We start from the raw sequence: 21,233 nt of genomic DNA, 5'->3' as shown, positions 1-21,233 counted from the left end.
CCAAACCAAGTCAAACCAAACCACTAGTCGGGTTTTTTTCCGGTTTGGTTCGGTTTGTCGGTTTGGTGTGGTTTATCGGTTTGTCCTGTACAGCCCTACCCAAATGTATTTATTAATTAAAGGAAAAATTACTTGATTGAGTGCTTTTTAAAAATTAATTACTGATTTTAGCGATATTTTTTATTTATTATCATTTATAGCAATATTATGATAAATCTACACTTATATTAAAAGTGAATTATGCATACAATATAAATGTATTATAAGTGTTTTAAAATATATATTATGTTTGTTTAGTAAGAAACTAACATAATATATTATAAGTTGATTAAAATATGTGATAAATGTATTATCCATCTATAAAACTTATATTATATATGTTTTATAAATAGTTCTCTGCAATATGTATTAAAAATGTATTATAAGTGTTCAGTAAAATTATTTTTTTTATTGCTATAGATGGTAAATATTTTCTTAATATTGTATATTTATGTAAGTTTCCCATAATTAAATCTCATAGTATAAGGAGCAAACTACATCATATCCCTATTTTTTTTCAATTTACAAAAATCCCTTTAAATTTGCCACATCCGTATACATAGGAGACATCCGAATACATTAATTATGATATATTAGACAACTTGATTGTTGCGTTTAAAAAGAAAATTAAAGGTAAAATTAAATGTCAGTTCCACAAATCACGCAAAACAAATTGATATCAATCTCTCCCAATCTTTAAGAACTTCAAACAATTCAAATTTCAAATTTTCTTCTCCCTAATCTATCCCAAATCGTAACGATTTTTCTTCTTCATCTTCTTCTTCATCATTTTTTTCTTTTCTGTTTTTCTAAATTCTATTCTCCCAATCTATCCCAAAAGATGGCATTTTTTTATTACATACTTCATACCCCACATTAACGAAACTTGTACTTAAACTTGCAGCAGTTATGTATCAAGTACAGAACTATACAAATGATACATAGAATTTATGATTCACAGACTTAGGGTTATGTATCAAGTACAGAACTATACAAATGATACATAGAATTTATGATTCACAGACTTAGGGTTATGTATCAAGAATAACCCTAGGTTTGTGAATGATACTATATGAATGTATCTGGTACTATATTGTACTTAAATTCGCATCAGTATCAATTACAGAATCATACACATGATATATAGAATTTTATGATTCACGGATTTAAGTTATGTATCAAAAAAAGTCCTAGATTTGTGAATGATACTAGATGAATGTATCTGTTACAAATCTTTACTAATATTTGAAACAGTCATGTATCAAGTAAAAAATCATACAAATAATACATATAATTTTATGATTGACAAACTTAGGATTATGTATTAATCCTACGCTAGTGAATAATACTAGTTGAATGTATCTGGTACTAACTTGTACTTAATTTTGCAGCATTTGTGTATCTAGTACAGAACCATACACATGATACATAGAATTTCATGATTGACAAACTTAGGCTATGTATCAAAAATAACCCTAAGTTTGTGAATGATACTAGTTGAATGTATCTAGTACCAAATTTTACTTAAATTTAAAGAAGTGTGTATCTAGTACAGAATCATACACATGATACATGAAAATTTATGATTCAAAAACTTAGAATTATATATGAAAAATATTATTTGAACACGATACATTACACTATAAGTTGTAGTGTCTCACAACGCTGAAAAGTACAAATTAGACATGATTTAAAAAGTAAAAAACACTAGATACATTAGAAATCAAAACTTTTGGTAAAGAAGGACTTTTTCATAAAATTACAAATCTAGCTTTTCTACCCCCTTCCCTTTTTTTTTTTGGGGGGGGGGGGGTGAGGGGTTGCACATTAATTTTACTTCGACTTCTCCTTATCAACTTTCAGATTCACCATTGCTAATGTAACACCCCCCCAAATTCTTTAAGCTAAGACCGGGCCATCATTCATATGTGTATAAGGTTGTACCGGATGATTCATAATTGTTTGCATGTGCGGAGGTTAATTCTTTAGTTTGATAATAGATTTGGAGATAAATTAAGGTCAAAAAGATTCTCTAGCACTAACTTGATGACATTGAAGTCCCCAACTGTGCGATTTGGACGTCTTACGGCGACATTCGAGGTGGCGCACCACCTGGGGTTTGTAACCCACCTCGAAGCGCCCCTCATACTAAAAGCCCAACTCCATAGGATGACGGTGGCGTCGGCGATACACTGTCGAACTCCGACGTCGGAGTTCCGGCGACATTCGAGCTTCCAGACCAATGCCATCTTGTAGAGAAGCTCAATATGAGTACAATCATGCAAAAATCGCCAACATCCTCTAAGTCAAACTTGTCGAATATCAATTCGAATAACTCTGGCGGTGAGGCGATTTCAGGCAGTGGCGGCGCCGCCGCATGTGATGGTGAAAACTCGAAATTGTCAATGGGTTTTGTGGATGATCATACAAGGAACACCATTAATCAAAAAGCCCCATCATCCACAACTCCTAACACTTTGAATTTGGAAATTAGGGTTGCACCACCACCTGCAGGAGGTGGCGCAGCGGCGGAGCCCCAAACTCAAAATTGGCAATGCCAAATTGCTCAACACAATGAGGGGAGTCCACCAATGCAAAAACCCCATCAGGTATGCCTCATTTCAATTCGAATTTGACTTTTAGGGTTTCCAATTTGTCTAGTACTGACAGCAGTGGTGGCGCCGGAGCTCCGGCGACCGGAAAAAATATTTTTGAATTGAATTTTAATCCCCAGCATCAAACTAACCCACAAGAACAAAAATTTTCCAAAAAAGATCCCTCCAACAATTCAAACGTCAATTCTAGTCTTGAACCTAAAGAAAAAACCACCGGAACCATCTTTCCGGTGAACGCCCAAAATAAGTCTCAAAGTAAAAGTAACCCTCATACTCTTAGGAATGAAATAAACCAAACAACACAATTTTTAGGCACCTCCAACTCAAATTCTAAAATTCCAACTTGTGTCACTAGGGGCGAAAACAGTCTTATCTTGCCCGAAGCTGTTTTGGTTGATCGTATCACCACCATGGGCAATCCTAGCACCTCCACTAATCCTAAACATACCAACCACCTTCCCGTTTCAGACTTTCCCCCCATCTCATCCAATTTCCAAAAATTTGACCCAAAAAACTCTAAAAATCCGATAGTGTCCTTTACCCCCAGTGCGCTACCTCCTAAGACTAAGTCCCCTAACAACCAACCCACCACCACAAATCATCCTCCACCCCCTATAGAAAAGCAATCCATGGCCACAAGACTAAGAGCTAAACAAGCCGAGCATACAACCAGAATTGACCTAACACCTCCAAAAAGGGTGACAAAACAAGGTTGTCCGGCTATCATATTTAAGAGAGAAGACTACATGGTTAAGATGGCTGAATCATGTAAGTATACTCTCATAGGCAAGTTCTACAGTCCAATGCCCAAGATGGAGGTAATTCGAAAGAAGTTCATTAGTCAAACTGAACTTCGAGGCAAGGTCAAGATTACCCATTTTAATTCTAGACATATATATATTGACCTTGATAATGAACACGATAGAACTACTGTACTAGATAGAAAGCGAATGTATATTGATGGTGTCTTTATGAGATTTCAAGTTTGGACCCCTACTTTCGATCCAAACTATGAAACCCCCATTCTCCCTGTGTGGGTCATACTCCCGGAGCTCCCATGGCATTGTTTCCATAAAGAATTTGTTACGCTACTGCTTGCGGACGTGGGACAAGTGCTGCACTTGGACATGGCCTTCATGCAAAAGACGAGGGGGAGCGTGGCAAAAGCAAAAGTCCAAATGGACATCACCAAGCCTAGAATCCAAAGTGTATGGATTGGATTCGATGAAAATGATGATCCAAATGGAGAAGGAAGATGGCAGGACATCGAATATGAAGATGTCCCCCTTTACTGTACTTACTGCAAACACCAAGGTCATACTCCTCTTGCTTGCCCCGTCAGCAGAAGAGATACAGAACGCAACAAGGCCAAAGACAAGGAAGAAGAGCCAAAGAAAGATGCGTCGCCAAAAAACACAAGTATGATCTCTACTCCTATTGTCTTAACTAATGCTATAAGTTTCAGGCAACAGGTACCACTAGAAGAAACCACCACTACAAATCAGGAAGGAAGTCGCAAAGCACAGGAGGACTCAACCAACCAAAACAGGAATCAAATCTCAAACAACCAATGGGAAACCCAAAAACGAAGAAACTTCAAAGGTAAGACTCAAACTGTGCAAAACACCCAAACGATACAAGGCAACACTCAACAGGTATATAGACCCACTCAAGCCATAAATACAGGTATTGATTGTAATATTGTTGCTATGACTGGTGCAATTCAAAATGGACAGCATGAGCATCAACCAGGTATTGACTCAATGCTCCCAATCCCCCATGGCTCCCCCAGTAGTTTTAATATATTGAATGTTTTAACTGCTGCTGCTGAAGTAGTTAACGGAGGTGAGGATGGTGGGATTCAGGAGAAGCCAACTAACCTGTAGGAAGGGGTATCCAGAAGGGGGGTTGTGTCTCATATTTTGCATGAGAACCTTATGGTTGACCCTAGGAATGACTTTAGAGCTCCTTCTACCACTTCACATATTCAACATTCTTCTTCCCAGCATGTTAATAAAAGAGATTCTGTTGATGCTCAAAAAATGGCCTCCAAACTGACCCCTGCTGTGACCATTGGATGTGAGACCGCAGTTAATTCTGGAAGGCTTTCAAGTCCTTCTTTGAGAACTGAGCAGCAGCAGTTCAGGAGTGTAGATGTAGAGGCAAACTAGAGCCAAAAAATGACTGAACAGGTTGCTCCGAACCTGCTAGTCTTGGGAGGTTCTGCAACTGTTGGCTTGAGGGAAGCTATACATGTCCTGGATGCTACTTCAGCTGCTACTATGGAAGAAAATAGGGTGCACAATAGGGCCACTCAGATGCAGAAACAAAGACCTGCAGATGCTCCTATTCCCACCAAGAAAATGACCAATACTGCAGTCCCCTATCAGCCTCAAAACTCCCAGGAAAATAGGGTGCACAATAAGGCTACCCAGATGCAGGGATCAAGACCTGCAGCTGCAGGTTTGGAGCAAATTTTGCATGGTTTCGGCCCTATTTCAGCTTCTACTCTGAAGGAAAAGAGTGTGCAAGTTGTGGCCCCTAAACTAATATCAATTCAGCACCACAGTCAAGGTGTAGATCACACTGAAAATGTTAAAAATGACCAACATTATGGTTGCAGTTTCAGCATTACTTCAAGTGATCAAACCTCTAGTCTTAGTTCCCACCAAGTGCAATATTCTAACTCCAAAAAAAAGACAATGCAACCATTAGTGGTATAGAATTCTCAGCTAGTCCTAGTCCCTATAACCAGCAAGCTACCTCTAAAACACTACGGAAAAAGAGAACTAGAAAGAAGAAACAAGAAAAAAAGCAAGAAGCTTCAACCCCTACCCCTCCAACCACTGCTGATATAGGTGGAAAGATAACAATGGTGAGGTGTTTTCAAACTCTTGCTCACAGTATGTACTCTTAGATCAAAGCACACCAATAAGGAGCCCTGATTTTAGTTGTGAAGACCCTCTTAATCTTACCCCTTTGAATATTCAGCCAGCTCCTTTTACGCAACCTAAAAATGCCACCAACATCCTTAGCACTAACAATGATGCTCAAACTTCAACTCCTGATAGTGATGATGAATATGGGGTTATTCATTCGGAGGATGAATATGACCAAGACTTTCAAGGTGAGGTTGAACTTGAGAATGAAGAAGAGACTGCTGAACAGTCCAATAGTATAGCTGCACCATCTAAGACCACTACTAAGGTCATGAATGATGAGATGAACCAGCTAGCTAATGAGCAAGGCCTATCACCTAGAGGCATTCATCACAATCCAAAATTTACAACTATTCATGCTCCTATTAGCAGACCAAACACTAGGCTCCACAACCTTAGATCCCATCAATGATTAACACAATTGTTTGGAATGCTAGAGGTATCAATACCAAAGGAGTCATAGACAGACTTAAGTCACTCAAACATATCCATCAAACGTCCATCATTTACATCCTAGAACCTTTTTCCAACAATGCTCATCTCCAAACCTTTAGAATCAACCTTGGTATGGATAAGTCCGTTTGCAATCCTAATGGCAAGATTTGGATCTTCTAGACTCAAGATGTTGATTGTAAAGTTATTGATGTTGACGACCAACAGATCACTTGCGAGATAAAATACGTAGAGCATCAAAATACATTTCTCACGACTTTTGTTTATGGAAAATGCAAAGATTCTCTTAGAAGACCGCTTTGGGATAGGCTCCTGCACCACGCTTCCACTAACCTTCCTTGGTGCACAGTTGGGGACTTCAATGTCATCACCTCCATTACTGAGAAACTAGGTGGAATCCCTTACAACATGCAAAAAAGCTTTGAGTTTATAAGCGTTATTGAAGCATGTGGCCTAATGGATTTGGGGTATCATGGCTCAGACTACACTTGGTGTAATCAACGAGATATGCATAAAAGAATATGGAAGCGACTCGATAGAGCTATAGTGTCCGATAATTGGTTAGCCGATATGCCTCACACTTCAGTCACCCATCTTCCCTCTACTGGTTCTGACCATAACCCTTTACTAATAGAGATGAATGCTAGGCAGGATTCTGCTATTAAATATTTTAAATTCTTGAATTATTGGGTGGCTAACCCTACTTTTCTCGAAACTGTAGAGTCCTGTTGGGACAGACCCCTAACTGGGAATCCAATGTGGTCCTTCCACCAAAAAATGAAAAGGTTTTCCTCCACCCTTAGCAAATGGTCGCGAGTGGAATTTGGCGACATTTTTTCCAAGGTTAAGGAATATGAAGAATTGGTGAAAAGTGCTGAAGAAAATATGTTAGTGTCCAATAATGAAGAGAACAGGATGCAATTGCATGCTCTCAACGCCGAATACATCAGATTTCTTAAAATTGAAGAGAACATTCTCAAACAAAAAACTCAACTACATTGGTTCAAGGATGGAGATGCTAATACCAAGTCTTTCCATGCTTTAATCCGTGGTAGGAGAAGGAGATTGTTCATTCACAAGGTTACCAACGAAGAAGGGGATTGGATTCAAGACGACGAACACATTGCTAGAGCAGCATGCGATCATTTTCAGAAAATATTCACAAGTGATGAATCTCGGATTCCGGAGAACATCTTGAATTACGTTCCTAGAATGATCACAGATGCTCAGAATGAAAGCCTTCAAGCCACGCCTACCATTAAAGAGTTGAAACAGGTAGTCTTCTCTATGAATCCTAACTCTGCAGCTGGTCCGGACGGTATGAATGGAAAATTCTTCCAAGCTTGCTGGGAGATTATTTCGGAGGACCTACTAGCAGTGGTTACTTCTTTCTTCGGAGGGTATGCTATGCCTAAGTTCTTTTCTCATGCTTGTTTGGTCTTGCTCCCAAATGTAGATCACCCCAACACACTCTCTGACTATAGACCCATTAGTCTCAGTAACTTCACCAATAAGATCATATCAAAACTCATTTGCCTCAGGCTTGCTCCAATTCTCCCCGGTCTTATTTCTCTCAATCAGTCCGGGTTTGTAAAAGGAAGAAGCATCTCCGAAAATATCATGCTAGCACAGGAGATTATCCACGATATCCGAAAGCCTGTTATTGGCAAAAACGTGGTTATCAAGTTAGACATGGCCAAAGCATATGATAGAGTCTCCTGGTCCTATACTTGTCTAGTATTGAGAAGGATGGGCTTCGGTGAGACCTTTATTGATATGATTTGGCGAATCATGTCTAACAATTGGTACTCCATTATCGTTAATGGGTCTAGACATGGTTTTTTCCACTTCACCAGAGGGCTCAAACAGGGTGATCCTCTTTCTCCCGCCTTATTCATTTTGGGAGCGGAGGTGCTGTCCAGAATGTTGAATAGTCTTCATAATTACCACTTCTACCATGGTTTTCATATGGAGAAAAGAGGCCCACAGATTAATCATTTGAGTTTTGCGGATGATGTTATCATCTTTTCCTCCGGAAGGAAGGAAATTCTCCAGATTATTATGAAGACCTTGACTCTGTATGAAAAGACATCAGGGCAGCTTATAAACAAGAATAAGAGCCACTTCATGATGCATCCCAATGCACTCCAAGACAATGTGGAAATGGTGAAACAGGTTACGGGTTTCACTCAGAAGCATAGTCCCATCACCTACTTAGGATGCCCTCTGTACATTGGCAGTCAAAGAGTCATGTACTACACGGATATGGTCTCTAAGGTTGTCAACAGAATTAGAGGGTGGCACTCCAAAATCCTCAGCTATGGCGGTAGAGCCTACACTCGTGAAATACGTACTTCAGTCGCTCCCCATTCACCTTCTTTCGGCCATTACTCCCCCCTGTACTACTCTCAAACAGATTGAAAGAGTCACCGCTGATTTTTTCTGAGGGTGGAAGGATAACAAGAAAAAATACCATTGGGCTTCATGGAAGAAACTTTGTTACCCTTATGACGAAGGAGGTATTGGGTTGAGAAGAACTATAGATGTGTGCAAATCTCTCCAGTTAAAGCAATGGTGGATCTTTAGAGCTAAACCAACATTGTGGGGTGATTTCCTTAGAGCCAAATACTGTCAAAGAGCGAATCCCATCATCAAAAAATTCCATACTGTCCAGTCGCTTGTGTGGAAACACATGATGCACAACAAACACATTGCCGAACCTCACATTCAATGGAGGCTTCACTCGGGTTCGTGTTGTTTTTGGTGGAACGATTGGCTAGGTATCGGACCCTTAGCCAACTATAGGCAGGAGTTGGGAAGAGCAAACAATGCGAGGGTGGCTGATTTTCGTATAAATGGCCAATGGAACATCGATATGCTAAATCAGTTGGCACCAGCGCAGCTCGTTCCTCTCATTACTTCTTCCACACTTCAGCTGCAAGGAAACACACCGGATCAGGCCATTTGGAAGCTGAATACCAATGGGAACTTCACATGTTCCTCGGCATGGCAGCTTGTGAGGGAACACCGGACCAAGACACTTTCCGACCATTACACTTGGCATAAAAACATCCCCTTTAAATGCTCTTTTTTGTTGTGGAGGGCTTTTAGAGGCAAGCTGCCAACAGAGGAAAAGATCACTGCATTTGACTATGTTTCCACACCATGCTATTGCTGCCACAGTCCAGGTCCGGACACCATAGAGCACATTTTCAGCACTGGCCATTTCGCTAGGAATATTTGGCACTACTTCTCAAATTCCCTAGGCATAAGGCATGAAGCCACACCCCTCAAACCTCTTGTTATGAGCTGATGGCTTCGCAAGTACCGCACATAAGCTCACAAACTTATCCTCCATTCCACCCCAATATTTATATGTTGGAATTTGTGGAAGAATAGGTGTGCGAGCAAATACGAGGGGAAGAATTCTAGCTTGGCGAGAGTGAAATTTGCAGTTTTCAAGGACATCTCAAATCTTCTTAGAGTCGCGTACCCCTATATCCATTGGCCCTCGAACTGGATCCACACCATCTCCTACATAGATAAGTGTACTCATGAGATGAAGATCACTCAAGTCTCGTGGATTAAGCCACAACTCGATTTCGTCAAGCTGAACACTGACGGCAGCGCGTTGGGTAATCTGGGGGCAATTGGGGGGGTGGCAACTTAAGAGATCACATGGGTAAATTCATCTTCGCCTACACCATACCGTTAGGGGAGGGAACCAACAATCAAGATGAACTAGAGGCGGCAGTTTATGGGCTTAAATGGTGCATTCAACAGGGTTTTCAGCACGTTATCCTAGAAGTTGACTCGGAGTTGCTCACTAAATGGATCAATCATCAGACTAAACCTCCGTGGAGCCTTCACCAGGTAACTCAGGACCTTGTTGGTATTTCCAAATTATTTGTTCGCTTTTCTTGCAGGCATGTATACAGGGAGGCAAACTTCACTACGGATGCTCTTTCCAAGCATAGTCACACTCTTACCACTCCAGGCCACTACACCACCCTCCAGCAGCTACCTCGTGGTACTCGAGGTTACTACATGCTAGATAGAGTCGGCCTACCCAGCTTCAGACGGAGGAAGACCAAACGGATTAAAAAGCCTCCATGATCTACTATTTTGTGTTGCATCCTTGGATTGAGCACCCAATTGCAGTGTTTATGATTTTCCATGTTATATCTTAGCCATGTTATTTGATGTTCATCGTCTACGCTAATTTTGTTGTATATATAGCATTTATGAGGATTCATCCCCAGTTTTATTTAGATTTTTCCTTTATTTTATGTAAAGGGAGAGTCTCCCTTATTTATGCTTTCCTAGTTTCTTTGTATCGAGAGGAGTCATTTCCTTTAGGTGCATAGTTTCTAGGTTTTCTTTTCAGGTGCTTGTATCGGGGATGAGTTGGCTGTCCTTAGTAGGATGGTCGGCTTATGAACCACCATAGGATTGGAGGTTAGGTTTATGTCCCCCTCCGTGTATTTTTCTATTTTTATGTATAATACAGCTTGGGGGTGAGCGGCTCAACCTCTGGCCGCGCAAGAGAGGTGGGAGCCTCGTGTAAGGTCTGTTCCCATAAAAAAAAAAGCTTTCTTACTGATTGAGTTTCAGTAAAAAAATTACTTGGGTCAACTTCATACAATCATATATCTTATAATATTAAGAGTTGGGTGACCCACGACCTATTAAATTAAATATCTACGTGTTCTCTTTCCAACTCCACCAAGCTTGCCTCATTTGAAGTTCGGAGTAGAAAGTTATGATCGTTTTACTGAAGTATGTCCGAATAGGACAATTTGGGAGCTCACTAGCCAATTTGGCAATTCGTCGAATAGTTCGGCGAGACCCCGATATAGCTCGCCAAATGGACTTAAAAACCTCCACAAACTGTTATTTTAGGAGATCTAAAGCACCCTTTTGGTGACTCACCGAATAGTTCGGCGAGGAGACCTCTAGCTCACCGATTTGGCCGACGAGACTCATTAAAAGGACATTGTTTAAATTTTTATGGTTTTTTTTATCTTCCCAGAAGGGTATTCTTGACCTTTTACCCTTAATTAACTTCACTAAGCCTATATTATAGTCTTATAACCTCCTAATTCATTCCAAACCCTTAGACAAATTAAATTCACACGTTCTAAGTTATTTCAAGAAGAGAAAAAAGAGCTATGGTTTCAAGAGCATTCATTGAGTTCTTCAAAAATTTTCAAGAATCTAATGCTTCCAGGTATGTAAGGCTACCCATAATATGGATTTAGTCCATCAACGTTCCCTACATCTTTATTGATTTGAGTTGAGTTGAGTTTTGAGGTTTCATGAGTTGAGTTCTTGAGTTATTTATAATTTCTATTGAGTTTTGTGTATAAATCCCATGTGTGTTCTTGTATATATTTTTATATTCCTTGACGATTTTCTTAAGTTGAGTCTTGTTGAAAGTATGGATTCATGTTTGCATTCACATGAACCCTAATTGAGATTTCATTTTTTATTTTATTTTATGCATTGATGGAGTTTTTAAAGAATGATTTGTGAACGTTTTTGCATTAATTATTTGATGCACTATTTTGAGTTTAAAGAGTGAATATTTTCATCTTTGATTGGGAAAGAGTTTGAGCATGAGTTGAGTTTGAGAAACCTCTTGATTATTATTGTGAGCATGAGTTTGAGAAATCTTTTATTTATTATTTTGAGCATGAGTTTGAGAAATCTTTTATTTATTATTTTGAGCATGAGTTTTATGAGTATAAACGAGTTGAGCATTATTACATTAAAACATCTATTTTGAGATTGAGTTGAAGAATTAAACTATGTTTTTAAATGCATTTCTTGAATTGAGATTAATTGGCTTTAAAGAAAAGAGATGAGCTGATAAGAGTTAAGTTTTGAGCTAAGTCCAAAAGAGACTAAATGATGTATTTTGAGTATTTTCTCACTTGACGTATATGAGCATAATACAATATTTCGGGAGTAGTACTAAGCACCGATATGCGTTGAGCCCATAAACTACGTAGCCAACGTAGGATAGGATCATGATCGTTAATTCAAGCGACTCCAAATTAGTCCCAAAATGATGGACTTTGAGAAATTTTGGATCCAGAGATGAGTTTGCGTCCCTTATCCTGGTAAAGTATTGGACGGCTATGGCAAAGATAGCAGTTCGTTGTATCATCACTAGCTGATAAGTGTGGTTGTCGGTTATAGAAACTCCCCAAGAAGTAAAGTATTATATTTTTATATACTGAGTTACATTTACTTATTCATATATTATAAAGCACTCTTTTACATATATTACATGTTTTATTGAGTTGAGTTATTTTCAGAGTCGATTCCTATGAGTTGAATTGAGTTGATTTGAGTAAGTTTTCTTTCAGTTATTTTACATACCGTACATTTTATTACTGACGTCATTTGGCATTGAATCATTTTATGGACCCAGGTGATAGAGATCCCAATAGGTACATCGTTGGAGATCAGAATTCCATCCAGTTTTAGTGAGAGCTCTTTACATTCAGAGGCGCTCTTGAGTATTTAACTTTCAATCTTTATTTACCAATGTGAAGTAGATGTGGGCCTTTACCGATACCTATTTCAGAGTCAGTTTTAGAGGCTTTATAAGTTATTCACAGACAGAGTTTATTCAGTTATTTTTAGAGTTCATAGTTTTAAAATATTGAGTTATATTCTATATATATTTGAGTATTGAGATTTTATTTCCAGAAGTTAGGTTTGTGTATACTATTTGTGCTCATCTAAAACCTTTTCATGAGTTAAGTCTTCCGCTGAGTAAGTTAGCCAAGACAAGTGATTCGCTTGGGACCATCAATAGTATTTGAGTACCGTCCATGTATAGGGTATCCTCTTGAGGCATGACAGCTAATTGATGTAATTGATCATGCACTTGTTTGGATATGTTTTTAGCCCAACGATCATCATCATAATCATAAACACGATCAATGTTAGCTATGTTTAACTAGATAAGTGCTAAAAAAAGGAGTATCATCCATATGTATCAGAGCTTTCAATATGCAAAAAGAAAAAAAAATATGAATTGTAAGTTAAAGAAAGGAAAACACTACCTATTGAGGAAGTTGATATAGATTGAGTGGAGGGAGAACTAATTTAAATTTCAAACTTGTAATTAACTACTAAGATTGTAGGAGTAAAAATGTGAAGAAATTGAATTAATGAAAAAAGAAAGAGGGAAACGTGGGTTTGGAGGAGAGAGAAGCAACGTATCCGATGGAATTGCATTTTGGATTAAAAGAAGGAATTTTTGAAATATTTTGAAATGGTATAGAATAATAGAAAATATGGTAAATAAGGATGTGTAGATAGGTAATTTTTAAAGGGAAAACTAAGCTCATGCCCCCATAAAATAAAATAATTACAGACAAATACCCTTTTACAATTCATACCCATAAAGCATGCGATTCGCCGTCATGATACCATCACAGTATCAAAATACTGACTCGCAATCATGATACCATCGCAGTATCAATATACTAACATGGTATCATTAAGGTTTGCTTCAATCCACAATGATACCACTACAGTATATTTATACTATCATAGTATCATTGATGTCTACTTCAATCCTTTAGCGATATATCCGTGATATCGTTATATACTGACATTGTATCATTAAGGATTGTTTCATATAATTAGTAACACTACTCAAATCATGTATGATACCATCGCAGTATTTGAATATACTGATGTAGTAGCACTAAGGTTTTCTTTATTCATTCATTTATAAAACTACTCATTCATTAATGATACCATAAAAATATATTCATATACTGCTATGATATTATTAAGATTTTCTACATTCATTCATATACAACTAAGTCAATCCTTAATAATGCAAACACATTATATATATGATAACATGATATCATTGACTAATGAACAGTCTTTCAAGCTAGGAATTCATAATTTCTCAATTATGCCGTCATATAATATCATATATAATAGCATGGTATCATTCACCAATAAATAGTCCTTCAAGTATATATCATATACTGACATGTTACCATCACAAATGTTGAATGATGCCTTCATAGTATATATATACTGTGATGGTATCATAAAGGTTTTTCTAAGTCATTCGATATTATATGAATAATGCTACCACCGTATATTCGTATATTATCATAATATTGAAAATCCTTAATGAGGTACTTTAAAATCTTTAATGATACTATAACAATATATTGCATATGTTATGGTATCATTAAAAAATCAAACATTTAGGAAAAATTGCATAAATACTGAATGATATTATCATAGTATATATATACTGCGATGGTATCATAAACTCGAATAGGGCCTAGACTAAAGGTGTACAAGGGGTAATTAGTTTGGGCCGAACTGATACAGAAAAGAATTATTTAGGGGTGGGGTATGGGGTAGTAAATAGTTTATTTAAAAAGTTCATTTTGTGTATTTATCTCGTTTTAAAAACTATTTATCCAAAGTGGACCCAACCTAAACTATTTGCCCTCTTACCTACTTTCTCCTTTCTTATTTTGCCCATGACATCAGCATCACTGCTATGAATTAATCATCTATGATACTCCATCGGTATATTGATTCCATAACAGTATCATATAAAATTGAGCTTAATTCTCTGTGATACTCCATCGATATATTGATACCCTATCGGTATCATATAGAATTAGACTCTTTTTTCAAAAAATAAAAACAAACAATTAAAAGAATTATTAAAGTCACAATATTATTTATTAAACTCTAAAATAGTAGAAAATATATTCTTTGTGATACTCCGCCGGTATATTGATACCATATCGGTACCATATAGGACTGAACTTAATCCTCTCTGATACTCCGTCGGTATATTGATACCCTATCAATATCATATAGGGTGGTTTAAAATAAATTTACGTCATTTTGAATTAAAAGGAGGGTATGAAAGTAATGGGGCATGTAAAGGTAACTACTTTCCCTTTTTGAGGTATAAATATTCTTTTCCTAAATTAATTTAGAAAAAACTACCTAATTAGACAAACATCCTTACCATATCTACTAAATCTCACTATATTTTAAACTAATTACATTATTTCTTGTTCTCTCTCTTTCTCCACCCCTTTCTCTCGTTCTTTCCCTCTTTCTCTCACTCTTCTCTCTTTCTTCTCGGTGATGATGGCACTAAGAGGTAATTGAAAATATCAGATACATGTATCTTTGATCCTAGTTACATGTATCTATGCACGGATACACTAGATATTTGGTACTAAATAAACTAATGCAATCGGATACATTAAATGAAATTGATATTAGATACACCGGATGAAATAATTTTGAATTAACACATACATGAAATTGATATACACAAATACACGACATTCTGAAACTCATATACAATATGTAATTTTTTATATCAGATACATGTACACTGACGAAATTGATATTGAATACATTAGATGAAATTGTTATCGAATACACTGGATTAAATTGATACCGAATATATTAGATGAAATTAATTTTGAATACACAAATACATGAAATTGTGAGATACGAGATACATTCATAGATACAGTGTATCTAGAGGCAAATTTGTGTATCTAGAGGTATCTTGAACAAGATATATAATTATTAAAACTATTAATGCATTGAGTAATTAGCACTTTGGATTTTTATTTTTTATTTTGTTCAACCTGTATATAGTAATGTGCAATTTTTATAATTTATCTCAAGTCATTTTTTGAAAATATATTTTTCATAAAGAAGTCATTTTTGGTATTTAGTTAATAGAAGTTGTTTTTTTTGAAAAATATTTTAAGTGAGACCTCTCTTTCAGCAATTATTTTTTATAATAACATTTTATTACAATGGTCAATTTCTTTAGATTATTGCTATGTTATATATTCTGTATAACATCATTTTACTATAGCAATTAAAAAAATATGAGAACAAACAACACCATTATAGAAAAATTTGATTGTACATCAAATGAGAGAAAATGACTTTTCACACTTGTGAGCGTAAGATAATTTTCGTAAGACTCTCAAGCTTTTAACTTAACATTATTTTTTCTCATACACCCAATGGCCCCATAACTCGAATTTCATCCAAAAATAATCTCCAATCGACCCTCAAATATTCAAATTATACTATTACAAGGCTTAGGACAAAACTCACAATTCTCCAATTCAAAACATGGGCTAAAACGACATTGATATATGAAATGATGAATAATCACTAAAATGAAGGTTAGATTCTTATCCCTTTGTAGAATCTTGAAAATTCCTCCAAATTAGAAAAGTCAAGTGCAACAATTTTCTCATTGTGATATTTGGAATTCATCAGAACCCCTCAAGATCTAATTCAAATATACATTTTACTTTTAAAAAAACAAACTCTATGAACCTGTTGAAATATTAAAATCACTGATTTAGGGTTGTTTGGATAGTGGTTAAATTTTCAACTTAAGCGTTCGAATTATTCTTAAGCCCTCTTAACCTATCCAATTTAGTCCTAAATTATTATATGAAACTATAGGAACTTTCAAACCTAGAATTCAAGTTTGTTAACCCCAAATGTTGATTTTGGTCTACCCTTATTTTATTTTTAATTTTTCTTTCAACCCTCTACTTTTTATTTTCTTCTCCAAACACACTCGATTGGGTCCCTCAAGACATCTGCTATTTGTCTCTGTTAGTCACAAATCACATATGAAACTTGCAAAAAAAAAAATCATTTAGGAGAAAAGGATTCTAACACTCAAAACAATCAGATGGATCGTTACATTTAGGGAATTTTGGGTCGTGGCATATGCCATCTTATTTCGATGGAGTTTATCTTACGTTTATTTTAAATGCGGCATTATTTTTTTAAAATTCTATTTTAAGAAATAAGATATTTTTTTATTTGAAAATAAGTTACTATTAAACTTCTTATTTTATCTTTAGTGACATAATTTTATTTTTATATCAATATCATGACATGCTTAAGATCACAAATTCTAAAAAAAATTAAAAAATTCTTTCGTTCCAATCAAACATGTTCATATAAGATTTTATTTGTTTCTTCAGTTAAGATTTTGTTCAACTTTTGCAAATGCTAATATCCTAATGTTGTAGAATTCTCATAAAATCCAATTTTAGTGTCATTTTCTGATTCTTTGACATATTGAAGTGTCCATGTTAATGGGAACTCAAGACATTGAAAGGGAGGCAAATATAATCTCACATGCTTATGTTGGGGATGTACAACACTCTATCTTGACAAAGCGTGGCCAAGAAAAGACATGATATATGATATGAACTTTGTCTTATTTGGAGAAGAGACCCTTCAATGATAAGTCATGTCTACTATAAATTTTGAGCAAGTCTTCAACCTAATGTCATAGGTATATATTTGGGGGAATTGTACACACCTTTTTTAATCATTATTTAGGTATTGGCCAAATCCATCGGTGGCTCCTTAAAGTTGACACCAACTTTCACTTAGACACCTAAATCAGGAGAAGTTCATTTTAGATACCTAATGTAAGGGTCTGATGTGTCATTTTGACACTTTTTAAATAATCTGAAGTTGGAGTCTACAACGTGTATTACACTTTCCTCCACATAGATTAGTTGACCAACTATATCCTGCCAACACTATCAACTTTACACGTCATATAACTTTAAGATTAAATGGTCAAAAGTTGATTTTCAACACTGTCTCTCCATTGTCTCTTAAGTTCAAAGGTGAAACCCTCTTCAATTTCACCGATCAAAACCTAGATAAGTGTATGAAAATTCAATCTTTCTTGATTTTCATTCAATTCTTAGTTAGTACTAACTATTATGTTAGTTTATGTTGCCAATTTCCAGGTTTAAAGGTTGAAATCAAGTGTTGGAGATTGCATTTTTGTTGGGCGTTTTGACATTTCTATCAACCACTTCTTGTGTTTGTATGGTTCTTCCTTGAAGAAGAAGGTGTATGTTCTGGTTGTGTCCACTCTCTGTTAGCATTTTGTAATTAGTTTTTTTTTTGGAAATTGCACTGATAAAGTAAGGGGCTTTTTGGGTATTTCCTTTTTGAGATATGGATGACTATATATTGACATGTTTTCATCATGGGGGTCATGTTATCGCAGACCCTAACCCTACTTACAGAGGAGAGGGAGATGTATTTGCCTTTGCCATTGATAAAGATCATTTTAGACTTGTCGAGTTTCTTTCATACACTGAAGACCTTGGGTACACAAATGTGAAGGGTTTTTAGTGTCAAAATAAAATTAACAATGAATTTGTCCAAGTTACTTCTGATATTCAGTTGTTAGACTATGTGAAAGACTTAATAGATGGTGATGACTTTCATGTTTATGTGGTCCATAAAATTGATGAGTTAACAGAATTACCAACTCCAGTTGGTCTTTTACCATGGCCAGATTATGTTGATGTTGGAAATGTGGAGAATGAGGTTGCTTCAGATATGAATGAGACTGAGGATGTTTCATATGTGAATGAGTCAGATCTACATAGTAGTGACTCAGATATAAATTTCATTCCTGATGAAGATGGTTCAGATGTTGATGAAAAATTGAGATCCATTAGATCTGAAAGGAGGAACAAAAGAAATCTTAATCCTAAGAGAAAAAAAAGTACCTGAAGAAACACCAGTAGGTGAAGCTGGTATTGATAGAGGCTTTGAAGATATTAGAAGAAATAAGAAGGATAGATATATTGGCAGATTAGGAGGAGATGAACAGTATATTGATAGCTCAGACTGTGATAGTGATAATAGCACATATGTATTAGATGTAGAAGCTGTTAGGGGTGTTGATCAACTAGGAAGAAGGAAGAGTAAAAATGTCAGGTATGATGTTGAATGTGAAGTCTCTATTTTTAAACTTGGAATGATTTTTGAAACTAAACAATTTAGAAAGGCTTTGGCAAATTATGCAATAGAAAATAATTGTCAAATTAAGTTAAAGCCTAATGAAATTCATAGAGTGAGGGCTAAATGTAAATTCAAAGAAAAATGCAAATGGTTGTGTTATGGTGCAATTGATAGAGATTCTGGTAACTTTTTTGTCACGCCCCGGGAGGGTACCCTAGGCGTGACCGGCACTCGAAAGCCATTTCTGACCTTCAAGCGAACCACCTGGTTCAGTTACACTTTCATTCAATCACATTCTCTCTGCAGAAAACTCAATCACAGTAATACTATTCATAATTTAGGGCCAAAGGCCAAACAACTATCAAATCAACAAACAACTTTAATAGAACTACTCAAAAGAACAATCCAACATTCCCACACTCTAGTCTATGAAGCCTCTATCAACAATCTAGGAGGTGTCGATAACAAGCCCATGGCTACCAACAATCAAAATAAAAGAGACAAAATAATGCTATGAAGACAATCTCGGCATCCTCTGGAGACTAGGAGGACTCACCAACTAGCTGGGGGTGGGTAGATCTTCAACGGTGCGCCGGTTGATGATCTCTAGTACCTGTCTCTGCATCATGAAATGACGCAGGCCAAATAGCATCAGTAAATGAAATGTACGAGTGTGTAAAATGGCCGAATGAAACAAATACCAAGGAAGTATCAAATCAACTCGGAATCTCGACTCAAGAGAAATAACAACTCAATCAAGTGCCCTAAGTCTAAACAAGAATATGGTTTAGACGGGACCAATCACATATCATTCAACTCAATCCGACTCAGAGTACTATCAAGACCTATATGGGAGTTTCTCTTATCCGACAACCATCACTTATGAGCTAGTGATAGTACAACAAACCTACGTTGTTGCCGCGTCCATTCATACTTTGCCAGGGTATGAACGAATCAACCAATCATGGATTCAATCCAACCAAGTCCTATAATGTCAGGATAATAAATTTGGGGAAGCATCCGACTTTAACGGTTCAATCCCCTCCTACGTTTGGTGACGTAGTTATTGGATTCGAGTTATTACTTACTCTTACCTAATTTGGTGCTCGATACTCCTCCCAAGACTCAATGCTCATAAAACTCCATCCAATCAACTCAATCAAATCATATCGATAAGTCTCATTTACAACCTTGTCAACTCATCAACTCTATCACAATCAGACCTCTCCCAATCATACAATCCGATCAATCCCAATCATATCTTTCAAGAGTAGATTAAATATGCATTTATAACAACATACAAACCTATCCAATCGTTTCTCTATTCATTTAACAAATCTTTTGGGACTCATCACAACTCTAAGGTTCTAAATCAACAATTCAAAGTGAGAAATCACATATAAGAAAATTAACATATTTAGCATAGTCAATGTAGTTAAGAAACAAATCAACGAAATATATATATTCAACCTCTCATCTCAATCAACTCATACCAACATCACTTTCTTGGCTCCACAACATCAACATAAAGAAAAATTAGGATAATAGATGAAAAAGACCTAGTTGGACATAAATCTATCATTAAACTCCATTCTTAAAATCTCAAGGAAGATGTAGGGCACATGGATGGACTCAACCCATATTTTGGGTAGCCTTACATACCTTATTGAAGACTTTAAAGAAGACCTTGATGTTGGGTCTCCAATGGAAGACTTGAATTCTTGAAGCTCTTTGAGGCACTTTTTGTTGGAGAAGGATTTGGAGAAGAAGAAGAAGAAGAGAGGGAAATGTTAGGGATTTTAAAGAGAGAGAGAGGGACTAAAAATGGTCCCAAAAATGTCCCAAGGAAAATACATATATAATTCGGGAAAATTCCCAAATTGTCCTTTCTCCAAAAATCTGGAATATAGGCCAAAAACACTTTTGGCGCGATAGTGGTGCGTCGCGCCACTGCAGTGCCAAGTTGAAAGGCTTAAAAATCCTGCAACCCAATAGTAGCGCATCGCGCCAAGGACCAAACTACTGAGGCTGTTTTGTGGCGCGATAGTGGCGCGTCGCGCCCTTGTAGTGCCAAGCCCATATTTTTTGGGTTCTGGAAAGTAGGCTTTAAAACCCTGCACATCTCCTAGTGGCGCACCGCACCAGAGACCAAACTACAGAGGCTTGTTCCTAGCGTGATAGTGGCGCGTCGCGCCACTGCGGCGCCAAGCCCAGGTTTCCAGCAGTTGTCACCCAGGCCTAAAATTCCTGCAGTACCCGTCCGTCTTAGGATCATCATATATATTGACTCTGAACTCCAAAAATTACAATCTTGGCGGTGTTGGAAAGAAGA

Source organism: Solanum dulcamara, chromosome 1 (genome assembly GCF_947179165.1).
Source record: "Solanum dulcamara chromosome 1, daSolDulc1.2, whole genome shotgun sequence".
In the NCBI taxonomy this organism is placed as follows: domain Eukaryota; kingdom Viridiplantae; phylum Streptophyta; class Magnoliopsida; order Solanales; family Solanaceae; genus Solanum; species Solanum dulcamara.
The sequence above is the reverse complement of the archived record's forward strand: the minus strand, read 5'-3'. Positions refer to the sequence as shown.